Source organism: Carlito syrichta, unplaced genomic scaffold (genome assembly GCF_000164805.1).
Source record: "Carlito syrichta isolate Samal-C Ts95f unplaced genomic scaffold, Tarsius_syrichta-2.0.1 Scaffold302813, whole genome shotgun sequence".
NCBI lineage: Eukaryota > Metazoa > Chordata > Mammalia > Primates > Tarsiidae > Carlito > Carlito syrichta.
The window spans coordinates 221812-228095 of record NW_007246909.1 but is presented as its reverse complement, the minus strand read 5'-3'; positions in this window follow the sequence as shown (position 1 = coordinate 228095).

The window sequence follows — 6284 nt, the reverse complement described above, 5'->3', positions numbered from 1 at the left end:
AAAAGACAGGGGTTGCTATTTTCCTACATACCAAAGAGGAATTAGCTCCAGGAACTTGGAGATATCTCTAGGTTATAAAAACTGGTCATGAGGGGTTTTCTGGCTCTTAGAGAATTTCATACTCATGTATTGAAAATTGCTAGAGTTTGAAGTGCTTTTCGGGGGAGGGGGGGAGGCTGCCAGATATAGCTACCTCCTACCTCTTTATAATCAGAGAAAAATATTTTTTTCTTTATTCTTTGCCTATGGGCTGCACAGCTACTCACAAAGGACAATTGACAGGGTTCTCATAATGTTGTCCTGAGGGTAAGAACTAAGGCAAAGGGAGCAGAATACTTATTACTTGCTCATTACTTATTACTTACGTATTTAATAAAAAATCTCTCTGATCAGGATACCTTATGTGTACTTTTAGGTTAAAATTAACAAAAATAAATGTAAAAGTACCAATGCACACACAATCCTGCAATTCCACTCTTAGGTATTTAGCCTATAGGAATGAAAGGAGATAAACAAATTTAATACCAGAAAAAAATGCAGAAATTGATTTTCAAAAAACTACTAAGAATCATCTGAGTAGTAGATTTTAGAACATATCTCTCAATTAGAAAAAAAATGTGTGTTTGTGCACATTCACATGTATGTGTTGTTGATGATATATAGTTTAAACAATGTGACAGTTTAATGGATGTATAGAAATCACTACACCCCAACATTGCAGGATATCCTTTGTTTTCAAGAGCATATAAGTTATTTCCAATTATTGACCATGAGTTTCAAAATATCTCCAAATATTAAAATATGTAATATATTTTTAATCACAATACTATCCAAAATCATAACTACTAATCCCCGTACATTTGAAAATTAAGAATGATAATTTTAAAGCTTGCATAACAATAAAACCAGCAAATAATTTAGTTTGAACAATAATGAAAATATTATGTCAACACTTATGGAATGCAGTTTAAACTTTGCTCCCCCTCGGTCTCCTTTTTTAAACTTCTGTCTACTCTTTAAATATCAGTATTCTTAGAATTAACGCTTTGTTTACATAGCTTTTTCCATGCTACCTATTCTTTTCAAGTGATGCCATTCAAGTCTTGGCTTCACCTATCAGCTATATACTAAGAGATTCCTAGTTATGTTCCTACTTATGACTATAAAATAATTTGATTTACTCGTGAGGCCATTTTTCCCATTTTTTAAAAATCTCTCTCTTTTATCATTTTGAAAATAGAAGAAAATGAGAGCGCAAAACATGGAAAACAATGAAATACTTTGTGAAGTCACTTTGGATCTTTTCTTGGCCCTCCGCTAAATGACTTCTAGCAAAACTAATTTATAGAAAGTTATGAAAGTTTTGTTAAGGTTTAGAAATCCAAATCCCAACCATTATTATTTCCACTGAGCCATATTTAAAGTAAATATTCCAGTGAGAAATGGTGCCCCTCTTCTGATTATCTGTTCAAGGAACTGAATATGTGGGTCTGCTTTAGTCCCTGAAGAAAATCGAAAATGTGAGAGCCTAAGAGCACTTAGCCCTAGCCATGTGTAGCTCACCTGCAGTATTCCCTCTCAAAAGCAACTAAATCAGAGCACCAAAAAATAAACAAGTTGTACTTGATGTGAATCACTACCATGACATTCATCATCATTGACAGCTGTTCTAAACGGGAAACCAGGTCAATGTGAGAATTTCTGTTCAAAAAACAGAATATGAAATAGGAAATGAAGAATAACAAGACTTGATAACTACATTCTTGATATACTATCATTTTTCACTTACAATACAATACAAGGAAACACAGAAACAGATAAACAAACACAAAAACAGTGTCTTTTTAAAGTTTGGTGTTGCCGGGCTCGGTGGCTCAGCCCTTAATCCCGCGCCTTTGGGAGGCTGAGGTGAGTGGATTGCCTGAGCCCGCAGGTTCGGGACCCGCCTGGGCAGCGAGACCTCACCTCTACAATAAATCAAAAAATCAGCTGGGCGTGGTGGCTCATGCCTGTAATTCCGGCTACTCGGAAGGCTGAGGCAGAAGGATCGCCGGAGCCCAGCAGGTCGAGGCTGCAGTGGCCGGGAGCAGCCACTGCAGTCCAGTCTGGGCCACAGTGAGATTCCAACTCAAAAAAATAAAAATTAAAAATAAAGTTTGGTGCTAAGTACTTACTTTTGACTTTTCTTTTGGCCATAGACTAGTTCAAGCTGTCCTCTGGCCATGTTATTTATCGAGCTACTTGTTGAAATAATCTAAATAAATATTCTTATGAATCTTTCATCTAGCCATAATTGTCACTTCACGAATGGTCATTGGAGAGAGGAAGAAAAAGGAATTTAAAAAAAGAAGGAAAGAAGAAATTAAATGTTTCTCATTCTATAATTTATTTTTTTAAACTTCAAAAAATAAGTCTATCTTAGCTCTAAATCATTTCATCTGAAATATGTTTTTAAATTAAATAAATATAGTAGATTTATTTGGAACGTAATACAAACTGAAAGTGCTGGATGAAAGATTGTACCCATTTTTTAAAATTTTAATATTTATTGTCATTTATTATTCAGGGAGGTTCTGTGAATGGCAGAAATATTTACAAATACCTATTTTTCAAATTAATAATTTGCTGTTTTTGGTCAAAAGTCTCAAACTGCTTTCATAATTTTTTAGATGGAAGTTGTTCATTTGCTTAGTAGTCATTTTAGCTCAGTTTATAAATTTTATATTTTTCCAAAATTTATAGTCAATCTTTTTTATTTTAAAGATGTGGGGTACATTTCAGGATTAGGTATAAAAGTGGTCATAATTCTGGCAAAGATTGGGCCTCCCTTTAGTCCCCACTTCACCTGGTTTGAGCTCAGATACCCTTTTTGATGTTGTGCCACTCCCACCCCCAGCAGTATATCACTGCTGCCAATTCCTTTCTTATAGTATTACGTAAATGTTCAGGGTCCGCTTATGAGTGAGAACACAGAGTACTCTGCTTTTTGTTTCTGCAATAGATCCGAGTATGATAGACTCCAAATCCATCCAAGATGCTGCAGAGTCCATATGTTTGTCCTCCTTTATGACTATGTAATGTTCTATTGTGTATATATAGTTAATCTTTTGAGACTACATTAATATGCTTTATTTTGAATTTTCAATGTTTTCCTTTTATTGCTTTTAAAATAATCATTCTAATAATGAAAAGCACAGAATATCATAAATGGAAAAAAACAGCACTCATCTGAAATTCTAATTCCTACAAATAATCACTGTTAGCATCTGACAAATAATCATTCAGAAGTGTGTATGTGTGTGTATAAAATATATAAACTAAAAATAAAATCATAAACTCCAATCTCACTGACTGAACAGACCCCCTTGTGGCTAAGGGGACCCCAGAAAAACCTTAAAATTACTTCCTGGCTATGATGGATCGGGAGGTCAGACGTACCTTTGGAGTTTAGATATGACAACTGATCAGTATTAATGTTAAAGTAGAGATTATAAAACTGACAGAGCAAACTCTTTGTGGCAGTAAGATACCAAATGATAAAAAGGACTTAAGGCCATGCCAAGCAAGAGTTAAATCACACATCCCTACCCATAAAGAATAAACTATGTGCTAACAGTCACAAGGTTTTTCTTTTCCCCGGTAGTCAAACAAGCAATGGCCTTGAGATAAACAATATTAAAACAGTTACAACTGATTCAATTCGCAGATGCTGACCGAGTCCCTGTTCTAGCCATAACTCCCGCTTTCTTTCTTTTTATTATTATTATTTTTATTTTTGAGTCTCACACTGTCTCCCAGGCTGGAGTGCAGTGGCATGCTCACGGCCACCCCAGTGTTGACCAGCTGGGCTCCAGCGATCCTTCTGCTTCAGTCTTCCAAGTTGCCAAACTATAGGCACGTGCTACCACACCCAACTAATTTATTTATTTTTTGATACATTGTAGAGACAAGATCTCACCAAGTTGCCCAGGCTGGTCTCGAAACCCTGAACTCATGCAATCCTCTGGCCTTGGCCTCCCAAAGTGCTGGGATTACAGGCTTGAACCACCGTGCCCAGCCAACTACAGCTTTGATTAAACAGACTAATTTCAGTAGCTTTCCCCTGATAGGAAGACCACTGATCATGGACTGGTTCAGGCCCATTTACAGAGCTTGTGCACTAGTGTGCCTCTGTGTCCTGAAAAGACCTTTCTACATATAGAGCCTAATTGTGATACATTTAAATATTAAGTCTCCACTCTAAAGTGAACATGAGTCGTATGTTACATGCAAGTCTGTTTAATACACATGCATCAGGACTGCTTCTTGAATATTCATAGCGTCTCCTGTAACCTATTGAATATGCATACTTAGCCATATGTTCAGCATAAAACTCCTATCCAAGTCGTCCTACTTTGAAGTGGCTGTCTCTGGTTTTGGCAGGAAATACACTTCTCAGTCTTTGAAATGGACACCTTGTCGGCTGTAACCCTTTAGAAGAAATAAAGTCTCGCTCCTTTCCCAAACTTCACATTTGTGATTTTTTAAGTTAACACATATGTTATGGAAATATAAAAAATTCATGTATATATGGACATAAACATTAGACTGAACCATTTGAAATAACTGAAATTTGATCACTACTATGACAACCACTTGACAAAATTAAGCCTCATATGTAAAGATTTTATTCAGTAGAAAAATGAGATCATTTTATAATGTTTTACAATCAATAAAAATAAAATAAATTGTCACAAGATTTTTCTAATAAGCTGCTATACCTCTTTATTAATATCTTTGCATCATAAGAAAGTTTTCACGTTTTGCTGTACAATTGGTGCTATGATGAACATCCTTTTATATATATCTTTCCACATTTTTTTCCCTATGGAATAAAATACTTTAAATGGAAATTCTGGGCCCAAAGCATACTTTGGAAGTATAGGTGAGAAGTCTTAAAAATCTGGCAAACAGTCAACTTGCTTATATCAAAGGATATATATTCATACTACCAAAACAACCACCGACAATTTACTTTTTATACCATTCACTAAAATCGGTTTTAATCTTGTTGATTGCAAACTAAGATATAATAATATTGATATTCTCTTAATTTGAATGTATATATTTAGTAAGGATATTAACTATTTATATTTATAGGTCAATTGTATTGTTTGACTTTCTGGATTGTTCTTTATGCAGGCAGAAGCTGCTTTCTACTTCCCTCCTACTGTCTAAGCCAAGGAACAAACAAAAGAAACATAGTTTTAGTATAACTTTAGTTTTAACATGAGTTGGTGCCTATTGGCTTGAGAAAAGAAATCATGTGTGGGTTGAGAAAAAATGAGTCCCTTACCTATGGTTTGAGATGCCAAGCTGGTCACTGTGATGGCTGCTGATTCCATCACCGAAGGAGCTCAGAACATTTTAGAAAGTGAAATGGCCTGTAACCAATCCCTTTCTTTCAACATTGAAAGTAGAAAACCTTTAAACGTTGGTTCAGCATGAGCCCCAAACAATTAAGTGTGCAGGAAAGGACAAGAAAGCATCTGAAATAAAATTACCTTGAGAGGGGATATGAGGCTGATAATTCAATCTCAACAGAAGTGTTTAAAGGTTTTTTAGGGATCATGGGCATGGAAAGATGATCGATCTCTTCATAATGCAGGCAGCTCTTCTAGATCTAGTAACAGTGAGGTGTGATTTGAAACAACAAAATCTAAGCAAAAAAGGTGAACTAAAATGAACTCATCTTTTATGCATAGATCACCAATGTATTCTGCATGGTAATAGTATCAGCATGTAATTCTGGTCACTGTAGACAATTACCATTTGTTTTGTTAAGCGTGCCAGTCCTCCATAGTGACACTTTATACCAGTGAGAAGTAGTGAAAGTTTGGACCACATGATATTATAAGTCTTTCTTCATTTTATGTTTGGAAGTAGTCCTGAAAACTTTTGATCAAATTCCAAATGATTTTGGCTTTGTTTTTCTGGTATTTCTTTTTTTCCCTCCATTTATTTAGTAGTGGGAGGATAGACTTAAAGGAGAAATAGTATGGAGTTTAAGATTTAGGTTGTAAAATAGAAGAAAAGTAAAGTATTTTTACCTGAATTGGTAAAACATATTAATTTTATACGTTTTATATCTTTAACTTCTTCCTCTTTTTAAGTTTGAATATTCCTTTTTTATTTTTTACTTACAGGTCTATAAACTTTTTCTACATTAAAGATATTAAATCTTTATCTGTTACAGTACAATCATTTTCTTTACTTAGTGCTTTTTTGTAATGCTGTTATTATTT